Genomic DNA, 26,510 nt, shown 5'->3' with positions numbered 1-26,510 from the left:
CCCTGTATAATAAGAAGGGAAATCTTAAGACATAAATTTTTGCCGCTGTTTTGAGATAGGGTCTCATTTAGCCCAGGTTAACCTTGAACTCACGATGTAGGTGAAGATGACCTTGAACTCCTACTCCCACTGCCTCTATCTCCTAAGTACTGGAATTATAGACATGAACCACCACCCTGCCAGACATAAATTCTTAACAGATTGTGACAAGCTGACTTAAGACCCAGAAGACCTAACTACGCACTAGCACACTTCCTGACCCAAAAAGTCCAGGAAAAGTGTCATTGGAGCTGCTTGGGATCAAACCCAGGCCTCATACATGCTAGGAAAGCACTCTACCACTGAGTCACACCTTAGTCCACATGGAAGCCAAGTAGGGGCAACAGTGTTTACTCATGGTAGTCAGAAAGTTAGTCTTAGCAGGGTGTGGTGGCACACACCTTTAACCCCAGCACTTGGGAGGCAGAGGCAGGCAGATTGCTTGTGAGCTCGAGGCCAGCCTGGTAGCGAGTTCCAGGCCAGCTGGATCTACAGGGTCTTCTGTCTCAAAAAGATGAGAGAGAGAGAGAGAGAGACAGAGAGACAGAGAGACAGAGAGACAGAGAGACAGACAGAGACAGAGACAGAGACAGAGAGACAGACAGAGAGAGACAGAGACAGAGAGAGACAGAGACAGAGACAGTCCTACAACATGTTGAGTGATATTCAGGAACAATGAGGGGTTTCTGGATAGTCAGTCACACAGTGGCAGAGCAGACAGCACCACAGCTAGCAGGTATCCGCCTGGACAGAAGGCAAGAGGGCACAAAAGACCTGGACCTGATAGTTCTCATCAAACCAGCAATTCTGGGACAGATGACCTTGATATCACTCTTTACAGGACACAGAACAGCAAATATTATGCTGCCCTCAGGAGCATTTACTTTAAAAAAAGCTATCTTCAGCTCAAACTTCCTGACTGTTAATTTTAACGTGGGTTCTGGCCCTTGGAGAGCCCCCTGGAAGATGGGCCACGGGAAGAAGATATGTGGGACTGTGGCTTACAGGCATGTGTATGAGAACCTTCTTTCCTTTCCATCTGAGTGGTTTCCATGGATACAATAAAGGTCTCCAGAACACAACCTCACAGAAGAGCACTGTCCTCAGAAGGATGAGTCTGTACCTACCTGGACTCTACTGGCCCCTTTTATAAGCACCTACCAGGCAGTGTGGCCAGTGGATGCTAGTCCCTATGGTAGATGCTGGTCAGAGCATAGGCTTGGTGGAAACCACAAGGCTCTCTTGACAGAGCTCAACCTACTCCAGCAGACTCTTAAAAACACAAGGCAGAACTGACTCAGAAGGCAGAGCATCACTGGGCATAAATCCTGCCAGCTTCCTCTGTAATACCTATCCACACACAGGGCAGTAAGTGCCACAAAAAACACCCAGGTCACCTGGATAAGCGTATGAGAGGATAAGGAGGTACCATGAGAGCTGAGGTGTAAAGGAAAGAAGTATGTGTTTTGTTGTTACTGGTAGTGTTAGGTAGAGGGTGTCAGACTGACACCAAAAGACAGACTCAGAAAGGCAGCCACAGGACATTTCAGAGCAGCCATTTTCACTGCAGAATACAAGCATCAGATTTGTCACTTGGTATGGGGTTTTAATACGGAATACTTCAAGCCCCATCTCCCAAAATACCTGGTGAGCTCAGATGTGCCACCAAAGCTCCTTCTCCAAGGGGAGTGCACATGACCAGTCCACAAGCAACTGGCTAGCCTACCATCTCCTCAGCTGTGCCTCTCCAACAGCAAATGTGGAAGACACCATACAGGCACCAATCATCGCCTTCTGATCCAGTTTCTGCTGGACTCCTGGCTCTCAGCGGGTTACAACACAGATTTTGGCTGGGACTCTGCTTGACAATGCTATTTTCAAATGCCAGGCTTTGACATTTCACTTGCTCTAAGATTATACCAAATATTTCTCTGATTTAAGATTTTATTATTTATTACTAAAGCAAACTTTTGGCACAAAACGGGTAAAAGAAACATCTAGGAATCAGAACCTGTGTCTGGTTGTTATGAAGTACATCCTCCTTCTCCATGGTATAGCAAGGCACTATAGAATACAGACACAACCAATCAGAAATGTGAATAGAAGTCTGGCTGGGCCCAATGTATTCCATATTCCTCCCAGAGCCTGTCACAGAGAAAAGTTTTAGCCCAAGTCTTTCCTATCAGTGAACACAAAACCTTAATGCTGACTCTTTCCTTAAGATGCCTGACTGCATCATTCAGCACAAAATAAAAGTCGATTGAAAAGTTCAAAGGTAGAAATAAACTTTTCTTTGACGGTACCTATAGCACCTTAGTATAAATCAACACAAACTAGTTGTCTTTGTTTGCTGTTGACACCAGTCTGAGGCCATTAACATATCAAGGGCAGATAGAGAATGTTCCAGAGCCTGTGCTAAACCAGCTTACTTTAGTTTTGTAGACATGAAGTATTAGGCTTAGCCAAAGTCAGAAGTCAGAGGTAGAGTTACATGTTAATTGGATGCAGGGCTACAAGGGGGTGGCCCTTGAGGAAGAGTGGCTCTTTATGTTTACAAGCATACCACAGAGCATCACCTCCAACACAGCCATAATCTCCTTCCACATAAGATTCAAGGGGCAATCTGGGACCTCTAGCATACCCAGCTACAAACAACTTCTGCAAATATGCCACATGCCCCAAAGGCACCTCTATGATTTCACAAGCACATATTGATTCATTTTGTTCATCAGTTTCTCTAAGAATAATACAGTAAATTAACTGTATTATTCATCCCATTACTCAGGAAACATGGCTGTCTGGGGACATGTCCAGCAAACAGATAACATGTCCTCTTCTTTCAGAACCATCCATTTATAGTGGTGGGCGAATACACTGATAATGGAGTATGCAGGGAGGGCCAGAGCAGACCCTGGCTACTGTGAGGCTAGGGTATGGTTAGACAAGTGTTGAACAAAATGGAAGGAAGAACCAGGGAGGATCACTTAGACAGTACTACAATGACAGGGCAACACAGTCATGTTCAGCATGTACCACACATTTTAAAGTTTTACTTTCCTCTAAGGATTGAATCTAAAATATAGCAGTCTTCACACATCAGAAAGATAAAAATTTTATTTTGAAATCAATATCCAAGTGACAGGGAGAATGAACTCTAGATTTCTGAAGTAGCAATTAATAGATGGTATATAGTCTCACCCTCCAGTTTGCCCAGCACAGGCTCTATATAAGACAGCAATGCCTGTTCCGCAAACTTACATCAGTTTCAACCACCTAAGAGCCAATGCAGCCCCTCAAAGCAACTTTACCTACTGAACACCTGCTGCCTGCTCTGCACTACCACAGCACTGCCAACAGAACAAAGACCAAAACAAAGTGAGACCCTCAAGAAGCTACACTGCAAAGGACAGGACTATTTGGGTAGGGGTCATGTACTTTCAATCAATTAAGAAGTTCTTACTGGAATGATGACATCTGACCAAACACTCAGAGAGCAAAGCCAAAAGGGTGTCTATATCTCCATAGAGGACTTACCAGTACAAAGGCCTTGGAGACAGGGGCAGTTCTCAACTCAAGAGGTCTAGGAATGGTCATTACATAGCCACTCCAGACAGAGCCCATGGGTACCAGGCAGGGATCTCAGCACTCTAGAACCCCTTTTGGAGTCACTTCTGATGTTATTAGGCACCTCAACCTTATAAGAAGGGAGCACGATATATAACGCCACCCATAAGGACCTAGGTGACTCCTGATACCTATCTAACCACTGACTCAAGGTCCATGTGGTCATGTACCATACTCCCTGGGATCCCAGACACTGACCATCAGGTGACTGCCACTCACAGGTACCTGTCTACTGGCAGCCTTCTGCCTCCATGAAATTCTGCAATTTCACTCCTGCCTTGGCCTCAGTGCGCCCAACAAGCTCCTCGGGCTCCTCCCCAGCTGGGTGATCAATACAGTGGTGCCTCCTCAAGGCAGTCCTGTTTAATGACTGATTTTACTTCTGCAGTAAAAGGCAATGGTAGTTAATATTACCTTCTAAAGCATCTCTAAGCATCAACTGTGAAAGTAAACGCCTAAGAAGAAAGCTTTCTTCAAGGGTAAAATTCTACATGCTTATTTGAACCACAGCTGTTACTCCAAAGAGCAAACCTTGTAGCATTTTTAGATGCAGATTAAGCTTCATACACAGCTCTCTCAGGCTGTCACTACACTCTACAAGACACACAGTCCAGAAAGCCATATGCCAAGGAGGGTCCTGCAGTTTCCTGAGCATCCTTTCTAACCTGTGGCCCTTCAGAGTCCTTACAGTCAGACTCCCAGCTGATTCGGGGCTGGGGGTGAGTCATCTCTAGACATAGCCCCTTTGCCACTCACATGTTAAGCCAAACTATGGTAAGCAAATATTTTTGGTTACTCGATAAGATTCTGAAATTTAAATTTCTATAAAACTTTAGAGCAACAAAAACCCCAGGTATACCAGTCTACCTTTCCTGTCCTCCCTATTAAGTCAAAACGCCTCATAAGAGTTCATGAAGGCTGGGTGTGGTGACACACACCTGTAATCCCAACACTTCATAGGATCACCATGAGTTTGAAGCCAGCCTGGGCTACACAGTGAAGTTCAAGGCCAGCCTAGGGGAGATACAGTCTCTCACACACACAAAATGGTCCCCAAGAAGATAGCTGTCTACCTAACCTATAGGAACCTTGTTATTGTGACAGTCACACCCCCTCCCCGAGGCACGAACTGACCATCACAAACTATGTGCATGGATGAATGCACACTAAATAATGTTTTTAAAAAAAGTTAAGTAGAAACTTTCAGAGGAAAATTAATTTGTGATATAATTACATATTCATGTCCACGGCTGGGCACACACCTTTAGTCCCAGCAGTTGAGAGGCAGTGGCAGGCAGACCTCTTTGTCTGTGAGTTCAAGGCCAGCCTGGTCTACATAGTGAGTTCCATGCCAGCTGGTGCTAGAGAGAGACCCTGTCTCAAACAAACAAACAAACAAACAAACAAACAAATAAACATTCACCTCCACTAAAACAGACTCAACAGAAGGACAGAGCACGATGCTCTGTTACTCAGTGTTCAGGAAGTTGACAATGTATCATACAATTCAAAACTGCGAAATGTGTAAACCTAGCCAAATACACATAGCTGGAGAGGTCATAGATCTTAAGAGAAAACTCCAAGGCTGTCACATCCCTAAACAAATGTCTTTTTTTTTTTTTTTTTGAGACAGGGTCTACCTGTAGCCCCAGCTGTCCTGGAACGCACTATGTTGACCAGGCTGGCCTTGAACTCACAGAGATCAGCCTGCTTCTGCCTCCCCGTAGCCCCAGGAACTAGTGCTGGGACTAAAGACATTTACCAACACACTTGGCTAAGACACTTCTTTTTCAACAAACAGTTCCACAACTGGTCACACACAGAGACTGTCTAAGTGACACATCTAGGATGCAACACCCCTGAAATCTCAGCACCTAAGAGACTAAGTAAGGCCTACCATGAGTTTGAGGCCAACCTGGGCTATTTAGTAAGCCTGCCTCTAAAGAAGAGTAAAAAGAATCTACATCCTTCAAAGCACCAGAATGCTGACAGAGGTTCAACAATCTCATCAAAACTGCAGAAACCTTTTACATATGAATCAGTCCTAGGCTTAGAAAGGACAGACCCATTGGCTGCACAGGCTGGAATACAATCTGTCACTCACTAGTCATAGCTGTGGCTAAGATTCCTTGTCTGAAAGGAAAAGAGCTGCCTTCCCAGGCTTGCTGTGAGAATTTAATTAAGTTAATCTAGGAGGAGCACTTGACCTAGCCAAGCTACAAGTACTTTATTTTTAATATTTTTTATTATTTTTATTTACGTATGAGTGTACTGCTTGCATGTATGTGAGTGCACCCGTGTTGTGCAATCCCGTGGAGGTCAGAAGAGGGTGTCGGATTCCCCTGGAACTGGACTTAAAGATGGTTTGTAGCCACCATGTGGGTGCTGGGAATCAAACCCGGGTCCTCTGCAAGAGCAGTCAGTGCTCTTAACCGCTGAGCCATCTCTCCAGCCCTGAGCTACAAGTACTTTTATGACACTAAATGATACTAAAAATGACACTAAAGACACATGGTTTCCCTAAGTCTCAGCACCTAAAAATGCCTCTCAATGCTAAATGAAGCTGTCCTCATTCCAGATACTATTCATTATCTGTGAGTAAAACTGTCTAAGGTGAACCAACTCTAACTTTGAAGATCAAATAAGAGAGAGTATGCTGAGCTCCCTAACACATGGTATCAAGACCAAAATAAGGGCCTTCTATGGGTCATACAGCTTAACATTTCAGCCAACAAAAGAAAGGATCCCAAACTCAAAATATCAAGTTTCATTTAAATACCAGTATGTGCTCTAGAACCCAGAGCCCTGAAATGCACTGCAACAGGTGCAGAGCACACAAGTAACCTGATGAACCAAATAGGAACATCTCAAGTTCTCTACTTGTAGAAGGACTGGGGATATAAATTAGTCATCATACACTTGCTTTGCACTGGGTTCAGCCCCCAAGATGCAGGCAGGGAGCTATAGAAGCATCCACTAAGTCCAACTCTAAAGGGATACGGCTCCCAATTAAGCTACATGCACTGGCAAAACAAACAAAAGAACTTCTCTCTACTCTAGGAAATTCCACAAAGCTAGGCGCAGCACAGAGGACCAGGATGAGGTAGGTGTGTTAGAGAGCAACCACTGCTGCCTCCCCAAAGGCTTCCACATTGAAGGGCAACTACAGTGGAACAGCAAAATCAAGAACCAACTCCTAATCAGGCGAGCCTTTCAGCCATAATTCATTCTTACCCTTCCTCCCCAACCTCGTTTTTTCAAGGGTAGGTGGGTGTGAGTGTATGTGCTCGTGCATGTATGCCACATGTGTGTAGGTACCTACAAAAGCCAAAAAAATTGAAACCCCTGAAGCTGGAGTTACAGGCAGTTGTGAGTCACCCAATATGGGTGCTGGGAACCAAACTCAGGTCCTCTGGAAGAGCAGTAAATGCTGAGCCATCTGTCCAGCCCTGTTTTATTTATTTATTTATTTTTATTTTTTTGAAACAGGGTCTCCCTGTAGCCCCAGCTGTCCTGGAACTCACTATGTAGACCTGGCTGGCCTTGAACTCACAGAGATCCACCTGCCTCTACCTCCCAAGCACTGGGACTACAGACATGAGCCACGACGCCAGGTGCTGTTTTTTTTTAAGGTGAGGTATTGTGTAGCCCAGACTGGCCTTGAAAGTAGCTACCTACATAGCCAAAGATGACCTTAAACTTCTCATTCTCCTACCTCCACCACCTGAATACTGTGATTACAGGCATGTGCCACCCCACATCATTTATGTGGTGCTGGAGATCAAACCCACAGAGCTTCCAGCATAAAAAGAAAGCACGCTACCAACTGAGCTACATGCCCCTGCCTGGCCTTTCTAACCTGGCACCTCCTTTGTAAAATTTAGAGTAGTCAAAAATCCATATGCAGCTGGGCCTGGTGGCGCACACCTTTAATCCCAGCACTTGGGAGGCAGAGGCAGGCAGATCTCTGTGAGTTCAAGGCCAACCTGGTCTACATAGTGAGTCCCAGGACAGCTGAGGCTACAGGGAGACTGTGTCTCAAAAAGACACACCCCCCCCACAAAAATCCAGATGCAAGTTTGTACTAGCTGGGCATGGTGATACACACCTATAAAATTCACTAAGAAATCATGGGCTGGTAAGATAGCTCAGTTAGTAAAAGTGCTTGCCACGCAAACCTGATGATCTGAGTTCTATCCCTGGAACTCAAGATGGAAAGAGAGAACAAACTCCAGAAAGCTGTCCTCTAACCTCCACAGGTATACTGTAGCATGTTATCTCTCTCTCTCTCTCTCTCTCTCTCTCTCTCTCTCTCTTTCTCTCTCAACATATATATACAATAATAAATTTTATGAAATCACTTCTAGGGACTTAAGAGATGGCTCAGTGTTTAAAAGCGCTTGCTGAACAACCATGAGGGCTTGAATTCAAATCCCTAGACATGTGTAGGAGAGGAAGTGCCAGGCCTAAGCACAGGCCGCACTAGAGAACACAGCTTCTGCCTTGAGAGCACAACCTGTGCTTCCACAAAAGAGCCAACTTAATCTGTCCCTGGACCTATAGACTGATGACATGAGCGGCCTGGATGAGGGGATCTATGAGGGAGTGACACACCAGCTTATAGGACACTGGGGGGAGGGGGGGAGATATATATATAAGGCCTTCCCTTTCCAGCAATAATTGAGTCTGCAGCACTTTGCCTAGTGCCTGCTTCCACCCAACTCCCAGTGTCTGTGTGTTGACTCCACGCTGCTCATCCCCACCTCGGCCAGAACCCTCATTCCCTGCAGTCCCTTGTGGGCTGGACCTGCACAGAAACCTGCAACATACATGTAAAAAGCCAGGTGTGGGGGCAGGGGGCTGGAGATGGCTCAGTGGTTAAGAGCACTGACTGCTCTTGCAGAAGACCCAGGTTCAATTCCCAGCACCCACATAGCGACTACGAACTGTCCTTAGCTCCAGTTCCAGGGGAATCTGAAGCCCTCTTCTGATCTCCGTGGCACTGCACAACACGGGTGCACTCACATACATGCAGGCAATACACTCATACACATAAAATAAAAATAATATTTTTTTAAAAATCCACGTAGGGTCACAGGTGCCCGTAACACCAGCACTATGGAGTGATGGGGTAGGGGTAGTAACAGGAGGATCACTGGGGCTTACTGGCTTACTAGCTCCAGGTTCAGTGAGACACTCTAGAGCAAGACACCCAACATCCTCCTCAGGCTTCCACACATACACACACACACACTCTGAGAGAGAGCAAGAGAGATCACTGCTAGGCTAACATAGCTCAGAGAACAGGCATTTATCATGCACCGAACCCTGGCCTTTATATTCTTAGCACCAAGAAGTGTAAAAAAACATCATGGATAGGACAATGGTTTACCCACAGAAAATAGTATTATGCAGGGCTGGCAAGATGGCTCAGTGGGTAAAGGCACTTGCTACCAAGCCTGATGACCTAAGTTTCATCCCCAGGTCCCACATGGTAGGAGAAAACCAACTCCTACAAATTATCCTCCAACGTCCACAAGCAAGTTGTAGCATGCACACCCACACAAATACACAAAATAATTGTTAATTTGAAAAAAAAAAATTTTAAGGTCAGGGGTCTGGAGAGAGAGCTCAGTGGTTAAGAGCACTGGTTGCTCTTGCAAAGGACTCAGGTTCAGTTCCCAGCACCCATATGGCAGCTAACAACCATACTAAACTCCATCTCCAGCGAATCCAATGCCCTCTTCTGGCCTCTGCAGTCACTGCACACCATGCTGCACCTGCATATAAGAAGGCAAAATGCTCATAAACATAGAATAATAAAAATTCACTTGGGAGGCAGAAGCAGGTGGATCTGTGTGAGTTCAAGGCCAGCCTGGTCTCCATAGTGAGTTCCAGGACAGCTAGGGCTACAGGAAGACTCTGTCTCAAAAAGACAATAATAATAATAATAAATTTTAAAATTATTTTTAAAAAGAAAATAAAAATTTAAAGAACTATGAGGCTGGGTGTGGTGGCACACACCTGTAACCCCAGTGCTTGGGAGACAGATGCAGAGGCAGGGGGATCTCTGTTTGAGGCTAGCCTGATCTACAGAGTGAAACCCTTTCTCAAAAACCCAAACTAAACAAAAAGCAACAACAAAGTATTATACAACGACTACAAGGAGAGTTTTAAAGAAATTCATGTGCGATCTCTTAGGTGAAAACAAGACAAAACATCTGGCACAGAACCAGAATCCCAATTTGGTGGGGAAAGACAGAAGATGCACCAATGAGTTAACAGTGATGATTTTTGAGGAAGGACAGATCTGCTAGGTTCTCTGTAACTATTAATCTTTGACAGTTGCAAAGGACAAAGGCTATCCTGGGCAGAGTTACTAGAAGCAGTGACCATGACAGATTCTGGAAGGAGAGGATGTGGGCAGGAGCTCTTGGTGGGGCAGGCAGGAGTTTCAGAAGATCTTATCAATGACTCACCAGTAAGAACTAAGTCCTAGGAAGTTATGATGTTGTTCCAGTCACAATGATCCAGGTGGTTTGTAACGACCATCTGGAGAAAGTGTGTATCAAGTGCAACACTGATGACACCATCAGGGATTTGAAACTGATCACAGAATCAGATTGGCACTCATTGGAATAAGATAGTGCTGAAGAAGTGGTACACAATTTTTAAGGACCACATGTCTCTGGGAGATTATGAAATCCACAATGGGATGAACCTGGAACTTTATTACCAATAGAGCTCATTCCCCCGAACCCACCCTTCTCCCCCAGCCCTGCCCTCCTCTCCCACCATGATTTGACAAACGGTATGGAAGCCTATTTTTAACAAGCCATGTGAATAAAAAACTTTCATGTGGAAAAAAAAAAAAGAACTAAGTCCCGACTAGACACTGGTGAGACTGCACAGGGTCCCTAAGCCTTTTGGACGTCTAGGTTCATTCATTCACTCATTTATTCATTTATTCCTATTGGAATGACTGAATGAACACCAAAGTATCTATTAAAGAACAGATGGACAAACTAGTATCTTCAGAATGCAGATGCATGTACAGAACAGGAATCATTAACTAGAGAGCTATATCAGAAACAGCAGAAGCACTTTAAGATAATACAGTTGCCGGGCTTTAATCCCGGCACTTGGAAGGCAGAGGCAGGTGGAAATTTGTGAGTTCAAGGCCAGCTGGTCTACATAGTTCTAGGACAGCTGAGGCTATGAGACCCTGTCTCAAAAAAATAAATAAATAAATAAATAAATATAAAAAGATAATACAACCTATGGACTTAAGATTCCACTTTGGCTGGGCATGGTGGCATACACGCTTGATCTTAGCACTTGAGGCAGAGGCAGGCAGAGCTCTGTCTACATAGCAAGTTCCAGGCCAGCTGGGGCTATTGGGAGACCCTATCTCAAAAACTAAAAACGGGCTGGAGAGATGGCTCAGCAGTTAAGAACACTGGCTGTTCTTGCAGAAGACCCGGGTTCAAATGCCAGCACCCACATGGCAGCTAACAACTGTCCATAACTCCAGTCCCAGGGGATCCAACAGCCTCTTCTGACCTCCATGGGCATTGCACAACGCGGGTGCACTTACCAACATGCAGGCAATACATGCATACACATAAAATGAAAAAATAAACTTTTTTAAAAATTTAAAAACATAATAATAAAAACAAAAACAAGCAAACAAAACCATATTCCATTTCACTGCCAAATAACCTTGAAAATTTAGAATGAATATACATTTAAAGCTTTACTCAGTGAAATCTATTCTTAGCCAGAAAACAGTAACAGCAATAGGTTCTTGCCTTCTTTCCTAAAATTAATAATTTAGCATACTAAAGTTGACAACAACTAAGAAAAATTGGGTTTCTAATCTGAACTCACATACTTACACATCAGTTAAATATGAATCTTTCCTTGGGAATTCATTCAACAAAATTTTTTCCCCTAGAATCTAGTCTGGGAATCAGAGTGGTATCTCAGGGCCACCAGGTGCAGAGAGAATACTTCCCTTTTGTCCTTGTGCCCTGCAGTCAGCACAATGACTTATGCCTTGGGCTCCAGGACTCAAAAGTCAAATGCTAGGATGAAATCTTGCACAGGGGTACCATTATGCAGTAAGAACCTTCCTCCAGGGATACAGACCCTGTCTTAAAAAAGAGTGAGTTAAAGGGGAGGGGAGAGGGAGGGCTATACAAAGAACTATGGAAATAAAGGGGAAGAAGGAGCTCAAGAGAGGTGGAACCATAGTATACAGAAACTATCAAAGGAGAAATGGGGACACTTTAAATAGGGAGGGCATGGAGGGAGGATAAGACAGGGGGAGAAGAGGAGAGATAGTGCCTAGCTAGTATAAAAAACCAGAGGGAACTGTATTAGTCCAAAAACCTACTGAAAAATTACACATACAATATCTCCACGTGAGTCCATGTGTATAGCTGAAGACTACATAACAAGAAACACTGCTAGACGGGAGAAACCGTCCTTTTGAGTTGTTGGCCAGGGTAGTCCAAGAGACTCTCAAAATTACACATGACATTGCCACAGTCCTTGATTGCCTCCCAGTACTTGATGGTAAGATCCTATTGAAGATAGGACATATTGTGGACACAGGATTTGGAGCAACAGAGCAGGGAAACCTCCCCTGAAGGCTAGCTCGAATAGCTTTGGAGAGCACTACATAAGCTGCTAAGGCCTAAAAACCACATCAATGACCAGCACAGCAAATGACATGGGTGCAATAGTGACACCTTTATCTTGGGGGCAGGGGGGTAATCAACAGCTACCTAATTGGACTTAAAGCCCACTCAATGGGAGGAAACTCAGGTGTGGTAGTGTAAACCTAGCCAAATACACATAGCTGGAGAGAAAACTCCAAGGCTGTCACATCCCTAGACAAATGCAATTTCTTACTATGTGCAAAATATGGATCCTCAAATTTATAGACAACTATCCCAGTCACCACCCATCAAAGTAGCATTTTTTTCAAGAGGGAGAGATAATTACAGAGTTCCATAACTGGTCATACACAGAGTGTCTAAGTGACACATCTAGAATGCAACCTTTATATCTAAGGCTCACGGGACATAAAACAAGGGATGAAGAGAACACTAATGCATCTTTCAACTCTCATCAATGAAGCTCCCTCATGGAACAGAGGGCCAGGAACACAAAAATCACAAATGGCCAAAGCAGAAAGAATAAGAGTCTACAGAGTGTGGGTCCTTAGACAGGACTCCTATATTAAAATCCACTCACCCAGGGCTCAGGGACCACTGCAGAAGAGGGAAAAGAAAGATTCTAAGAGCCAGGGAGGAAGTGTAGGACCATATGGAAATAGTCCTACAGGCACCTGGGAACCTTTTCATACAAACCTATAGCAATGGTGTCAGCATGCATAAGACCCATGCAAACTTAAGCAGACAAAAACCCAGAACAGAACTGTGGAAAGGGACAGCAGGCCCCAATCTCAGTCGAAGAATTATCGACGGCTGATTACTGCTGGGTGAGCAAGAGTTGATTATCTTAAAAGGAGGAGCTCTAGATAGGCTGGCTAAATCCCAGTGGATGAACTTGCACTGAGGGACATCTGGGGACACTAACTTTACATGATAGGACTTAACACAAATGACAGAATGTATGAGCTTCAGTGGAAGGGCTATGGAAGGGTGCCAAAGGAGAAGGGGGTATAAAGATGATTTTATGTCTGAAATACACAAAAATTCAATAAAAAATTTAAAAGAGGGGCTGGAGAGATGGCTCAGAGGTTAAGAACACTGGCTGTTCTTGCAGAAGACCTGGGTTCAAATCCCAGCATCCACGTGGCAGCTAACAACTATCCATAACTCCAGTTCCAGGGCATCAGACAGCCTCTTCTGTCCTCCATGGGCATTGCACAACATGGGTGCACTTACCTACATGCAGACAATACACACATACACATAAAAAATAAGTAAATATTTTTTTTAAAAAATTCAAAGAAAAAAACAGTGTCCTCCTCTCCCACTATCTTTCAACTTTGTCCCTGCAGGTCATGACTTATCCATCACCCATGGGAACAAACAGCATCTCCTCAGGCAAGGTGCAAGATTCCTGAGAGCTGTACAGGAGTCTATCTAAAAGTTCCAGAGTCCTGAAGATGCTGAGTTTACCCAGAGTTCCCCATGTATGACCACATAGCCATACTAACATGGTTGACTATTACAGCCAAAAGATCCTAAAAGAAAAATGCTGGACTCATAGGTCAAACTTTTGTTTTGAATCCTCACTAGCTATTCTCTGCTTGAAAGAGAAGGGAAAAAAAATCTAGTCCCCAGGATACCATGTGAGTAAAGGTCTTTGGGCAGGAGTCCCTACCAGCAGACTCAAGAGACCCAGTTTATTCTTAACCCAGTGTACCTACCTGGTCCCTAAAAAGGCACATGCTCTTCCTATTGGGCTCCTTAGGTGTACATTCTGAATAAAGGGTTTCTTACTAGAGTAACAGTCAAGTGAAACACAAAGATTCTGTCCCATTATTCATGGCTAAGTTCAAATGAGAATTTCAAAACATCTCACTATGTACAGAAAGAGCTAACTGGTCAAGCATGGCATTCATCCATACTGCCACCAAGCACCAATTTAGAATTTAGTTATCAGAAACAGGAAGAAAAAGGAAGGCAGTGGGCCAGCCTGAGATCATGCTTGGGTGGCAGGCATTTTCCTGACTGAGCCATCTCCCCAACCCCCAATTCATACCTTCTATCGGGCCCTGTATCTCTGCAGCCCACTGCTACAATTATTCCCATAAAATCCATGTTTGTTATGTTTTTCGGTCTTTTTGAGACAAGGTCTCCCTGTAGCCCAGCTGTCCTGGAACTCGAACTTACAGAGATCTGCTTACCTCTGCCTCTCGAGTGCTAGGGTTAAAGGCCTACACCACCAGGCCCAGCCAAAATCAATTATTAGAAGTATAAAACTGTGGGCTGTTGTATAGATGACTCAGTGTGAAGAGTGCTGGCTGCTCATCCACAGCACTGAAGTTCAATTCCAAGCAACCAAGAATAGCATCTTATAACCACCTGTAACTCCAGCTCCTGGGAGATTCAAAGACCCTGGCTTCTCATGCGCATACTCCACCCTCCCTTCACAAACATACATACATACATAGACACACACACACACACACACACACACACAATTAAAAATAAAAATTTTAGAGCCGGGTATGGTGGCGTACACCTTTAATCCCAGCACTCGGGAGGCAGAACGATCTCTATGAGTTCAAGGCCAGCCTGGTCTATATAGCGAGTAACAGGCCAGCTGGGGCTACAGGGAGACCCTGTCTCAAAAATACCGAAAAAATAAAGCTTAAAAAAAAGTAAGAGCCAAGTTTGTATGCAACTCAAGGCAAAGGTCAGTGGACAACACCACTTAAAAGTTTCACCTGAAAGAAAACAAATTAGAGGAGGTATCAAAGCTGACCACAAAGATCACAAAAGCAAAAATGCAAACTCAGGTTTGGGAAAGTGGCAAGAGACAGAGTGTACAGAAGTAAGTATGACCCAAAGTTCCATCTCCAAATACACCAAGGGACAAGGACTTGGTCCTGAGAAGAAACTAATCCTGGGCTGGCAAGATGGCTCGGCAAGTAAAGGTGCTAGCTGCCACACTTGGTGACCTGAGTTCGATCCCTAGGATTCACATGGTAGAAAGAGAGAACTGATTCCTAGAAGTTGTCCTTTGACTTACATACACACGCTATGGCATGCACACATTCAAACTCATACAAACATAATTTTTTCTGAGACATGGTAAACCATGCCAGACTTAGTATGAATTTTTTTTGTTTTGTTTTTGAGACAGAGTGTCCTCCGTTAGCCCCAACTGGCCTGGAACTCACTATGTAGACCAGGCTGGCTTTGAACTCAGAGAGATCCAACTGCCTCTGCTGGGATTAAAGATGTGTGCCACCACACCTGGTAGTATGAATTTCTTAATACCATCAACTTCTTGGGCTTATGCTCTAGAAAGTCCTCAAGAGTTGGCAAATAAACCTAGTTTCCATGAAAACTAGCTACAAGCAAGCAAGTAAGGCCTGTTTGGTTTCCCCAGTAGGCATAAAACTCTGCTTCCAACTGGGAAGTTCCCCAACCCTTGGACAACCAGACCTCCCTCCTCTCTCTTCCTGGCTGACCCTGTCCACCTACCAGCTCTACCTACCAGATCTACTTTGAGGCCTACATCTTTCGAGCATACCTTCTAAAGCAACTGCAGGAAAGCTGGACCCTTCTGGCAGGGCACCATTCTTGCCAGTCACAAACCACCTGGAATGTCCAGGCTGCTGACATTTCCCTTCGGGCCCTGGGGCAGTCAATGGTTGACCAGGCTCACAGAAACACCACCATGCAGGCTGTCTTTTTTTTTTTTTTTTTTTTTTAATGTGTACAAATGTATTGCCTGCATATAAATGCACCTGTGCCATGCAAAGCCCACAGAGGTCAGAAGACAGCCTCGGGTCCCCTGGAACTGTAGTTATAGATGGTTGTTAGCCACCATGTGAGTGCTGGGAATTGAACCCAGGTCCTCTGCAAGAGTAGTCAGTGCTCTTAACTGCTGAGCCATCTTTCCAGCCCCCGCAGACTGTCTTCTTAACAGACATTGTGTTTCTCATCCAAAAGTTTCTTCAGGCCAGGAACATGGAGCCTGTTTTGTTCAAGACCACTTCTCCAAACCACCCACCAACCTTCCTTGCCCCTCTGTTCCAGACACAGTGCTTAGTGCCAGCAGCAACTGCATGTGAGGTTACTATGCCGTAAAACCCCAAACAGCACCATTCAGACCATGAGGCAGGCAAGCTGGCTTTCTTTTGGAAGAATAAAATGCATTCATAAATAAAACCTATATTTAGATACACATTTTTTAAATTGGGTATCTCATAATAACCAGCTATGTATATACAATCAGTAGAAGACTGTAATTTGGATCAATGAAAAAACCCATGAAAGAAAAATGCCAAATTGCACCAAGAAAGAAAAATGTTTTGACAATGGAAATAGCATGCAGTAAATGCTGTGAACCATAGAGCTGGTGCACAGAGGAAGCAGTACATTTTCTCGACTTGGGTCCAGAATAAGTCCCAATCTACTCACAGGAGATATAGGACAGCTAGGTGCTCACACTCAAGAAAGTCAGGTAATAGCAGCCAGGCCAGGAATGAGCAGCTATCATGCTTCTAAGATGCCTCCTTGCCTAGAATCTAGCTGCTGTAGCAGCTGTAACTCTGCAGAACAAGCCTTCCTAACGAAAGGCTGAAAATACACAGTGAGTTCCAGGCCAGCCAGGGCTGCAAAGTGATAGCCTGTCTCATACAAAACAAAAAACAAACAAATAAAAAGAGCTGCACAAAGTCAGGGCTCAGGCAATCCTCTTAAGGTGATTCTATTCCTATCAGTGCCCAAAGAAGAAGTTCATATAGTACTGCATAATAGCTAGTATTGTCATCTATGACATCTGATACGGCCTGCCTTCCCTCCAAGGATGATGGGGTTCAGAGCATCCACTCATGTGTATCATGTATGGGCATGGAGCAGGAAACCCTGAACTAAATTGGGCTCCTCTGAAACTGAGTGCTAGGTGCCCTACTCCAAGACCACCAGGAGCACAAGCAACTTGGGAATATAGCTGTGGATCTACAGAAGACTGCACCCATTGTACAGATTATGTGTTCTTCTTGCCACCACAAAACACCTTGGAAATTAGAGGAAAGTCAAGTCCAGGGAAAAGCTCACATGGACCTTGCCCAAAGTAGCAGAGACCACCAGAGCCAGAAGATCTATGCTAGAAAGGGAAAGCAGCTTCAAGGGATCCTAGGTAAACTAATCCTCAGGAATCTTAAGAGAAATAATCTTACTCTGGGGAAAGGGGAGCTTCGGGGTGGCACCACTGAAACAAGGCTCTTCAACAGAACTTAGAGTGAAGTTGTGTAAAGACTGTATCCAGTCATGACAGCAGCTTCAGCACACAGCACTGGTACTAAACACTAAATCATGCTAGTCTAGATTTTATCCAACATTTGATGGTCGAAACTCCTTGGAAGGCTAAACATGGTAGTGCAATCAGATTTCTAAGTTTGAGGCAAGCCTATCTACATAACCAGTTCCAACACAGTCAGGCCTACATAATAAGACCCTGTCTCCAAGCCTTTAATCCCAGCATGGGAGGGACTCTGTGAGTTTAAGGCCAGCATGGTCTACATAGCGAACCAAGGCCAGCTGTGGCTACAAGGAGACGCTGTCTCAAAAAGGCCAAAAAAAAGTAACTTGATGGCAGAATGATACCTTTCCTATGTCTCTGCAGCATGAGGGGTTTGGTTTTAGTTCCCTGACTTGGTTGATGCTAAGCCAGTTCTGTCTGAGCAGAGCATAGGCTGCTGTAAAGTTAAGAGTGCATACCTTGGGTAGACAGTGCTTGACAACCCAACTCTGGGATTGGGAGTGATTTATCTTCTGTCTGGAACATTAACACAAGCTTTGTTTCTCTATGGCTCTTACCCTGGAGCATGTCCACACCAAGTTTTGTAGCTTCCTTCCCAAAAGTTAAGAATGGCCTGGACCTATAAAACCAGATGACATAATTATCCTGACACCACTCTGTCATCTTGTTAGATTTTCCTCCATTTCATAAGACCTACCTGCTCTTGAAAGATGGTATTTCTTTTTATTTTTTTGTTTGCTTTTGTTTTTGAGACAATATCTCATTGTGTAGTCCTGACTGGCCTGGAACTTGCAATGTAAACCAGACTGGCCTTGAACTCACAGACTGCCTCTATTTCCTGAGTGCTGGCATTAAAGGTGTGTGCTACCATGCCTGTCCTTTTAATTTTTTAAAAAAAGATTTATTTGTAGGGGCTGGAGAGGTGGCTCAGCAGTTAAGAGCACTGACTGCTCTTACAGAGGACCCAGATTGGATTTGCAGCACCCACATGGAGGCTGCGAACTGAGGCTACGAACTGTCCTTAACTCCAGTTCCAGGGGAATCCAAAGTCCTCTTGTGACCTTCACAGAATTGCATGACACGGGTGCACTCACATACATGCATGCGATACACACATACACATAAAATAAAAATAATTTGTTTTTAAAAAAAGACTTAATTTGCTGGGTGTGGTGTCGCACACCTTTAATCCTAGCACTTGGGAGGCAGAGGCAGGCGGATCTCTGTGAGTTCAAGGCCAGCCTGGTCTACATAGTGAGTTCCAGGACAGCTGGGAATACAGGAAGACCCTGTCTCAAAAAAAAAAAAAAAAGATTTTTTAGGTATATGAGTGTCTTGCCGACATGTATGCATGTGTATCACTGTGAGCTCAAGGCCAGCCTGGGCTACATAGTGATTTCCAGGACAGCTGGGGCTACAGGAAGACTCTGTCTCAAAAAAAAAAAAAAGATTTTTTAGGTATATGAGTGTCTTGCCTACATGTATGCATGTGTATCACTGTGAGCTCAAGGCCAGCCTGGTCTACATAGTGATTTCCAGGACAGCTGGGGCTACAGGAAGACTCTGTCTCAAAAAAAAAAAAAAGATTTTTTAGGTATATGAGTGTCTTGCCTACATGTATGCATGTGTACCACCTGCATGTATAATGCCCGTGGATGCCAGAAGGTGTTGGAGCCCCTGGAATTGGAGTTACAGATATTTCTGAGTTGCCACATGGGTGCTAGTAACAGAACCTGAGTCCTCTTCAAGAACCCCAAGTGCTCTTGACTGCTGAGCCATCTCTCCAGCCCTCTTTTAATTTATTACATTTATCTATTTTGTGTTCGTGTGTGTGTGTGTGTGTGTATATGTGTGTGTGTGTGTCTGTGTGTGTGTATGTATGTATGTATGTGTGTACATGTGGAGATCAGAGGACAACTGGAAGGAGTTGGCTCTTCCCTTCCACAATGTGGGTCCCAGAGTTCATTGAACTCAGACCATCAGATTTGCTGGTAGGTGGGTACCTTTAGCCACTCAAACATTTCACCAACTCCAAAAGGTAGTATGACAAAGCCATTGTTTACTTTGTACATTAAAGTCCTTCCTAGGACTTCCTGTCTCAAATACACCCAGCATAGTTACTTTTAACTTTAAATTTCAATATAGCCAAACAATCTGTCAGTCCATTATGCAAAAAAAATATCTAGTCAACTTTCTTTCCAAAGGTAAAATTTGAAAAACAGGCTAAATATACCAAGCACAGACTTTTCTTCAATAATTTATGATCTTCAATAACGCCCTAATTGGGTTAGGGAGACAGCTCAGTGAATAAAGCACTTGCCAACCAGAGTTCAGAGCTCCAGCAACCACATAAAAAGTTGAGCAGGTGTGACAGCTACCTATATTCCCAGCACTTAAGCAGAGAAAAGGGATCCCCAGGGTAAGCTAGCTAGCTAGGCTACCTGGAATTGGTAAATTCTTGGTTCAGCAAGACACCTGCCTCAATAAATAAGGCAGAAAGCAATTGAGGAGAATACCCAACATCAACTTCAGGCCTCTACACACATGTATGCACAAGCACCCACGTGACCATACATGCATGTCTAACATATACACAAAAATACATAAAAATTATTTAACTTATACTCCAACAGAGTTTTGAGGTTGTGATTGTGGTGGTTGTTGTTTGTTGTCTGAGACAGGATTATCACCACATAATCCTGGCTAGCCTACAATTCTCTAGCCTCAGCCTCCTGAGTGCTGGGATTATAGGCACGTACCACCATATCCACAGCTTTGTGCTGAAACTAAGTTATTTGATTAGTAAACATATTCAGAGTATAAACACAGACTGAGAATATAATGCCCCATTCACTACCTGTGGCTGCACATGGGACCATCTTACAAAAAGTAACGTATGGAAGAGGGGAAATGGCTCTCAGCCAGGTGATCATGATCAATATCAACAGCAATGTATCACTTTGACAGCATATACCCTTGATATAATAAGATGAAAATGATACTGAACCCAAAAACCCATAGCCACAGTGTAATCATGAAGAAATTTATGCTAACAGTGAGCATCCTACAGTACCTGATCAATGATGCTCAAAATTGCCAAGGTCTTCAAAAACAATGACATCTGAGAAACTGTCAGAGCCAAAGAGTCTAAAGAGGCATGAGGACAAAGTCTAATGTGTCCTAGGTAGACTCATAGATCAGAAAAAGGACATTATTTAAAAAAAAACTAGGGGATTCTCCCACACTTGAGAGGCTAAGACAGGAGGATAATGAATTCCAGGGCAGTCTGGGCCATGGAGGAAGACCTTATTTTTAAAAGGAACAGGAGGAGGGGAGTGCTTAAGGAAATGTCTCAGTTGGTAAAGTGCTTACCGGACAAGCATGAGGATCTGAGTTCAGATCCCCAGTACTTACATAAAAAGTCAGATGTAGGGGCTGGAGAGATGGCTCAGCAGTTAGGAACACTGGCTGTTCTTGTAGAAGACCCAGGTTAGAATCCCAGCACCCACACGGCAGCTAACAACTGTCCATAACTCCAGTTCCAGGGAATCAGACAGCCTCTTCTGTCCTCCATGGGCACTGCATAACATGGGTACACTTACCTTCGTGCAGGCAATACACACATACACATAAAATAAAAAATTTTTTTTTAAAAAAAGTTATAGGCCGGGAGTGGTAGTACATGCCTTTCTTTAGTCCCAGCACTTGGGAAGCTGAGCCAGGCAGATCTCTGAGTTCAAGGCCAGCTGGGCTACAGGGAAACCCTGTCTCAAAAAGAAAAAAAAGTCAGATGTGACAGTATATACCTGTCCAAGGACTGGGGAGGCAGAGGCAGAAGGATCCTTAGAGCTTACTGGCCAGTCTAGCTGAATAAGTGAACTCAAGGTTCAATCAGAGACTCTGTCTCAAAAATAAGGTACAGGACTGGTGAGATGGCTCAGCGAGTAAAATGTTTACTCTACAAGCATGAGGACCTGAGTTTAGATTCCTGGCACCCACGTAAAAAGTCAGGCATAGGGGGCTGAAGAGATGGCTCAGCAGTTAAGAGCACTGACTGCTCTTGCAGAGGACCCAGGTTCAATTCCCAGCACCCACATGGCAGCTACGAACCATCCTTAACTCCAGTTCCAAAGCCCTCTTCTGACCTCCGTGGCACTGCAGGACACCGGTGCACTCACATACATGTAGGCAATACACTCACACACATAAAATAAAAATAATAAATATTAAGAAAGAAAAGTCAGGTATGACAATGCATACCTCTAATCCCATCACTGGGAAGATAGAGAAAGATGGGTCCTGGTGGCCCACTGGCCAGTCAGCCAGTCTAGTTGAAACAGAGCTCTAGGTTCTGTGAAAGACCCTATCTCAAAAAATTAGGTGGAAAACAACAGACAAAGATACCCTAAGTCCATCTCTAGCCTCCACATTCAGAGGCAAGCATACTTACACACTCAAATGCATACACACACACACACATACACACACACACACAAAAAAAAAATAAATAAATAAATAAATAAATAAATAAATAAGGTAGAACAACTGAGGAAGACACCCAATGTCAAACCTCTGGATTCCACACTTAGGCATACATACACACATGCTTATACACAAAAGAAAGGAAAGTAAAAGAAGAAAAAAGAAAAAGGGATGGACTGGAGAGATGGAGCAGTCCAAATATTTGCCATGCAAACATGTGGACCTGAGTTCAATTTCTAGAACCCATATAAAAAGGTGGGTGTGTTGGGGCTGGAGATAGGTCAGCAGTTAAGAACACTGGTTGTTCTTGCAGAAGACCCAGGTTTGAATCCCAGCACCCACATGGCAGCTAACAACTGTCCATAACTCCAGTCCCAGGGGATCCAACAGCTTCTTCTGACCTCCGCGGGCATTGCACGACACGGGTGCACTTTCCTACATGCAGGCAATATATGCATACACATAAAAAATAAATTTAAAATAAAAAGTTAAAAAAACAAACAGGTGGGTGTGGTGGTCTACCCTTATTATCTCATTGCTCAGGAAGTGGAGACATGTGGCACCTCGGGGCTTGCTGGCCAACCAGCCTGGCCTAATCAGAGAGCCCTAAGTCTCAAGAGACACAGTGGGTGGCTCTTGAAGAATAACATCCAAGGCTGGCTTCTGGCCTACATGCATACACATACACAAGTACAAACAGAAACACACAAGGCAAACAAGTAGTACATACCAGAATCCCAGCAGTGGAGAGGATGAGGCAGGAGGATCTTAAGTTCTAGGTCACAGAAAAACCCTGTCTCGAAGAAAAAAAAAGGGGGGGGGGGTACGCCAAGCAGGCTTGTGTCCCAGGCATGACAACCAGGGAGAGTGAGAAAAGAACAGAAAACCCCTAGAATCTGAGTAACAAGGCCTCAACAAGTACAAGAGAGTTTACTTTACAGAAGCAGACATAGAACACAAAACAGAATATAGTTTAGAACCAAGGCCTGAGGAAGGGATGGCCACCATGAAACAGGCTGTCAGGCAAGGGTGTATAGCCACAGAGATGGATGAGGGGTAGTTTCCACAGAAAAGAATTGATGGAAAAGCTTGGAAAAAAAAAAAAAAAAAAAAAAAACACTGAGAATCAGGCAGCCACAAAATCTGGACATATGCCTGGGCATAGAGGTGGGAAAGAGGGTCATGGAGTGTCTGAGACAAGGCCTCTGAGAGAAACAGAGTGACAGACCAGGAAGGGAGGGGATAGGGCACAAGCACTGGCTCCTGGGGACCCAATCAGCAAATCAATCCTTGGAGTGCTCCCTCACTAGGAATAGAGGAAGCCAGAAGGAAAGGGCAATAGCCAAACCACCAAAGAAGGTGGCAGCCACATGCATCATCATCACTCCCTCGGAAGGACAGCAACCCTGAATACCTACAGGCTCCCTCAGATCCAGAGAAGAGTGCACAGATAGCACACCTAGGACTCAAAACTAGTTTCAAAAGGTACAATGGCCACTGTACTGTTTCTGCCTACTTCCACCCTAGGTCTCCCAAAGACACAAAGGGAAAACTGAAAAATTAGCTCAAGTACCATCTCAAGCACTACCTCATGGTACCACGGCAGGTCAAAGCACTTGGTAAGAAACTCAGGGCAGGGCTGGAGAGATGCCATAGTGGTTAAGAGCACTGGCTGCTCTTGCAGAGGACCCAGGTTCAATTCCTAGCACCTACACGGCAGCCAACAACCATCAGTTCCAAGGGATCTGATGCCCTCTTCTGACCTCCATGGGCACTGTATGACACCTGTGCATTTAACACACATACAGGCAAAACACTCATACATATAAAATAAAAAAATTTTAAAAAGACAGCTGGGCATGGTGGCACATGCCTTTAATCCCAGCACCTAGGAAGCAGAGGCCAGCCTGGTATACATAGCAAGTTCAGCCCAGCTGGGGCTACAGGGAGACCCTGTCTCAAAAGGATCAAAAAAGAAAAAGGAAAAAAAGAATCTCAAGAGTGCTTCAAATCCTTCCTATAGCAATAAACTCAGTTTCAAGAGAAAACAGCTCAAGAATGGGGTTTTAGCGTTTACATGAACTCACTGTTAAAAGCTATTCTTCTGGTGGAGTTCAAACCAAAGCCTCTGAGACCGCAGCCCCCCTAAGGTGGGCAGACCGGCCACAGCCCCTCAAGGCACACAGAAGACTCACACCTCCAGAAGGAACATCCTTTGCATCTAAACAGACCCTCAAACAAGGTCTGTACATATTGTTACTCCCTGCAAAATACAAACTGACAAGAAACACAGACTTGACTGGCCCCCTGCACAGAGACTGGCACAGAGGACACTGATCTGTCTGTGGAATGAGGGAAGTCACCAGACCACCCAGAAACCACTTGCCCACCTTTATCTGGCCCCTTAGGAAAATACCAGGTGGAAATTATACATTCATGTTCAGTAGTCGACAGAATCTGCAACACTAGTTGCTCCAGCTTTTGTGGCCCTCTGTAGGATCCGGTATCTAAAAACAGGACCTCAGGCCGGGCGTGGTGGCGCACGCCTTTAATCCCAGCACTTGGGAGGCAGAGGCAGGCAGATCTTTGTGAGTTCAAGGCCAGCCTGGTCTACATAGTGAGTCTACATAGTGAGTTCCAGGACAGTTGGGGGTACAGGGAGACCCTGTCTCAAAAGGACCAAAAAAAAGGCCAGGTGCAGAGAAATGTGTCTGGATAAATAAATAAATAAATAAATAAATAAATAAATAAATAAATAAATAAAATAAATACAGGACCTTAAATCAGGTGCTGATAAGTAATTTGAAGTCTATAAGGAATTAATACTGCCCAGTGTGGAAGCACAAACCTGCAATGCCAGCACTTGGAAGGTGGAGGAGGAAGGACCAGGAATTCAAGGTCATCCTCAGCTACATAAGTTGAGGCCAGCCCAGGTTACACAAAACTTTATCTAAAAACAAAATAAAATAATAACAACAGCAAAAGCCAATCCTTTATAATTTACCAAGAAGGTAGTCTCAAACTTACGAGCTCAGCGATCCTCATGTCAGCCTTTTGAGTAGCTGGAACTACAGACATGCACCACCATATCTGACCCAACTATTTCTCTTAACACACTTTAAAAGAGTTGTAATTTCGTGGAGTGAAAAAAATCAGTTTAAGTATCAAGAAAACTTTCTAGACTAATACAGTGAAAACACACTTTGTACAACTACGTAAAATGTAACCAAGATCAGGTAAGAAGCAGACCCCAATAGTCATCACAACTCCAAACAGGCCTTTCTCGTCTCAAAAAAAACACACTCCCCATGGCACTAAGAAAATGCATGCTGCCTATGGATCTAACAACTGGAGAATGAATGAATATATGTTCACAACAGCCAAGTAACTTTAAAAGGGCCTAGCATCACACCAAACCAGTGAAGAATATGATCCAGTCACAGAAAAATGCATGACTGAGAAGATCTGACCAATACATGTCCCAAACTTAACAGTTTCCACACAGCACTTCCTCCCCCATGTGCTGCCCTTTGAACCTGTCTTCAAAACAACTGCACTGTATACCCCATCACCACCTGTCATCCCACAGGCAGGCCTGGAGCATACTTGCACCTGCTGAAGGAGTCATGTCTACACCAGAGTGCCTCAGCATTAACTTGCTCTCCTCATAGAACTGAAAACCACATAAGACTCCGTGTCCACTTCACAGAAGGCACTCCTTCCTTGGAAACAGGAAAGCAGATGCTGGGGATTGCTCTCCTCCAAATATACCACCTCAGACAGGCTTTATCTCTGTAACATTTCCCAGATCATCACAGACTTACCCAACTCTGTCTCCCACCAGGTTCAATCAACTGCCTGGAAACACCACAACCCCAACTCAAGTGGCTCAGAAGATGAAGATACAGGCTGAAAAGGGAGACATACGTCTTCAGGAGCTACCTGTTCCTTTTCCCCAAAACTGTGCTGAAGGCAGCCTAAAGGTCAAGACCTACCCTGAAGATTCAAGGCCTTTTCAGGCCCTGTATCTCTACAGCCCACTGCTAGGATTGTTCTAATAGAATCCATGTCAGAAGCATAAAACAGGGCTATTGAAGTGGCTCAAAGGTTAACAGCATTTGCTCTTTCAGAGGAGAATTTGGTTCCCAGTGGCCATGCCAGGTAGTACACAATTGCCTGTAACTCCAGCTCCAGGGGCTCCAACACCCTCTACTGGACTCTGTGGGTACCTGCACACATATGGCATATTTGCACTAGCGCATGCGCACACACACAATAATTAATATATTAAGTGAATATTTAAAAATAAAGGGGGGGCGCTGGAGAGATGGCTCAGTGGTTAAGAACACTAACTGTTCTTGCAGAAGACCCGGGTTCAAATCCCA

At 44.3% G+C, this 26,510-nt stretch overlaps 1 protein-coding gene and 1 pseudogene across 2 annotated transcripts in view; one reads left to right on the top strand and one right to left on the bottom strand.

The window, feature by feature from the left end:
• Positions 1 to 26,510, bottom strand: part of Pdpk1 (3-phosphoinositide dependent protein kinase 1) — a 79,144-nt gene that overhangs the window by 49,071 nt on the left and 3,563 nt on the right. The window lies entirely within an intron of this gene.
• Positions 10,189 to 10,405, top strand: LOC103743952 (annotated as a pseudogene).

Source organism: Nannospalax galili, unplaced genomic scaffold (assembly GCF_000622305.1).
Source record: "Nannospalax galili isolate Female #2095 unplaced genomic scaffold, S.galili_v1.0 scaffold471, whole genome shotgun sequence".
Classification (NCBI taxonomy): Eukaryota; Metazoa; Chordata; class Mammalia; order Rodentia; family Spalacidae; genus Nannospalax; species Nannospalax galili.
The sequence above is the reverse complement of the archived record's forward strand: the minus strand, read 5'-3'. Positions and strand labels throughout refer to the sequence as shown.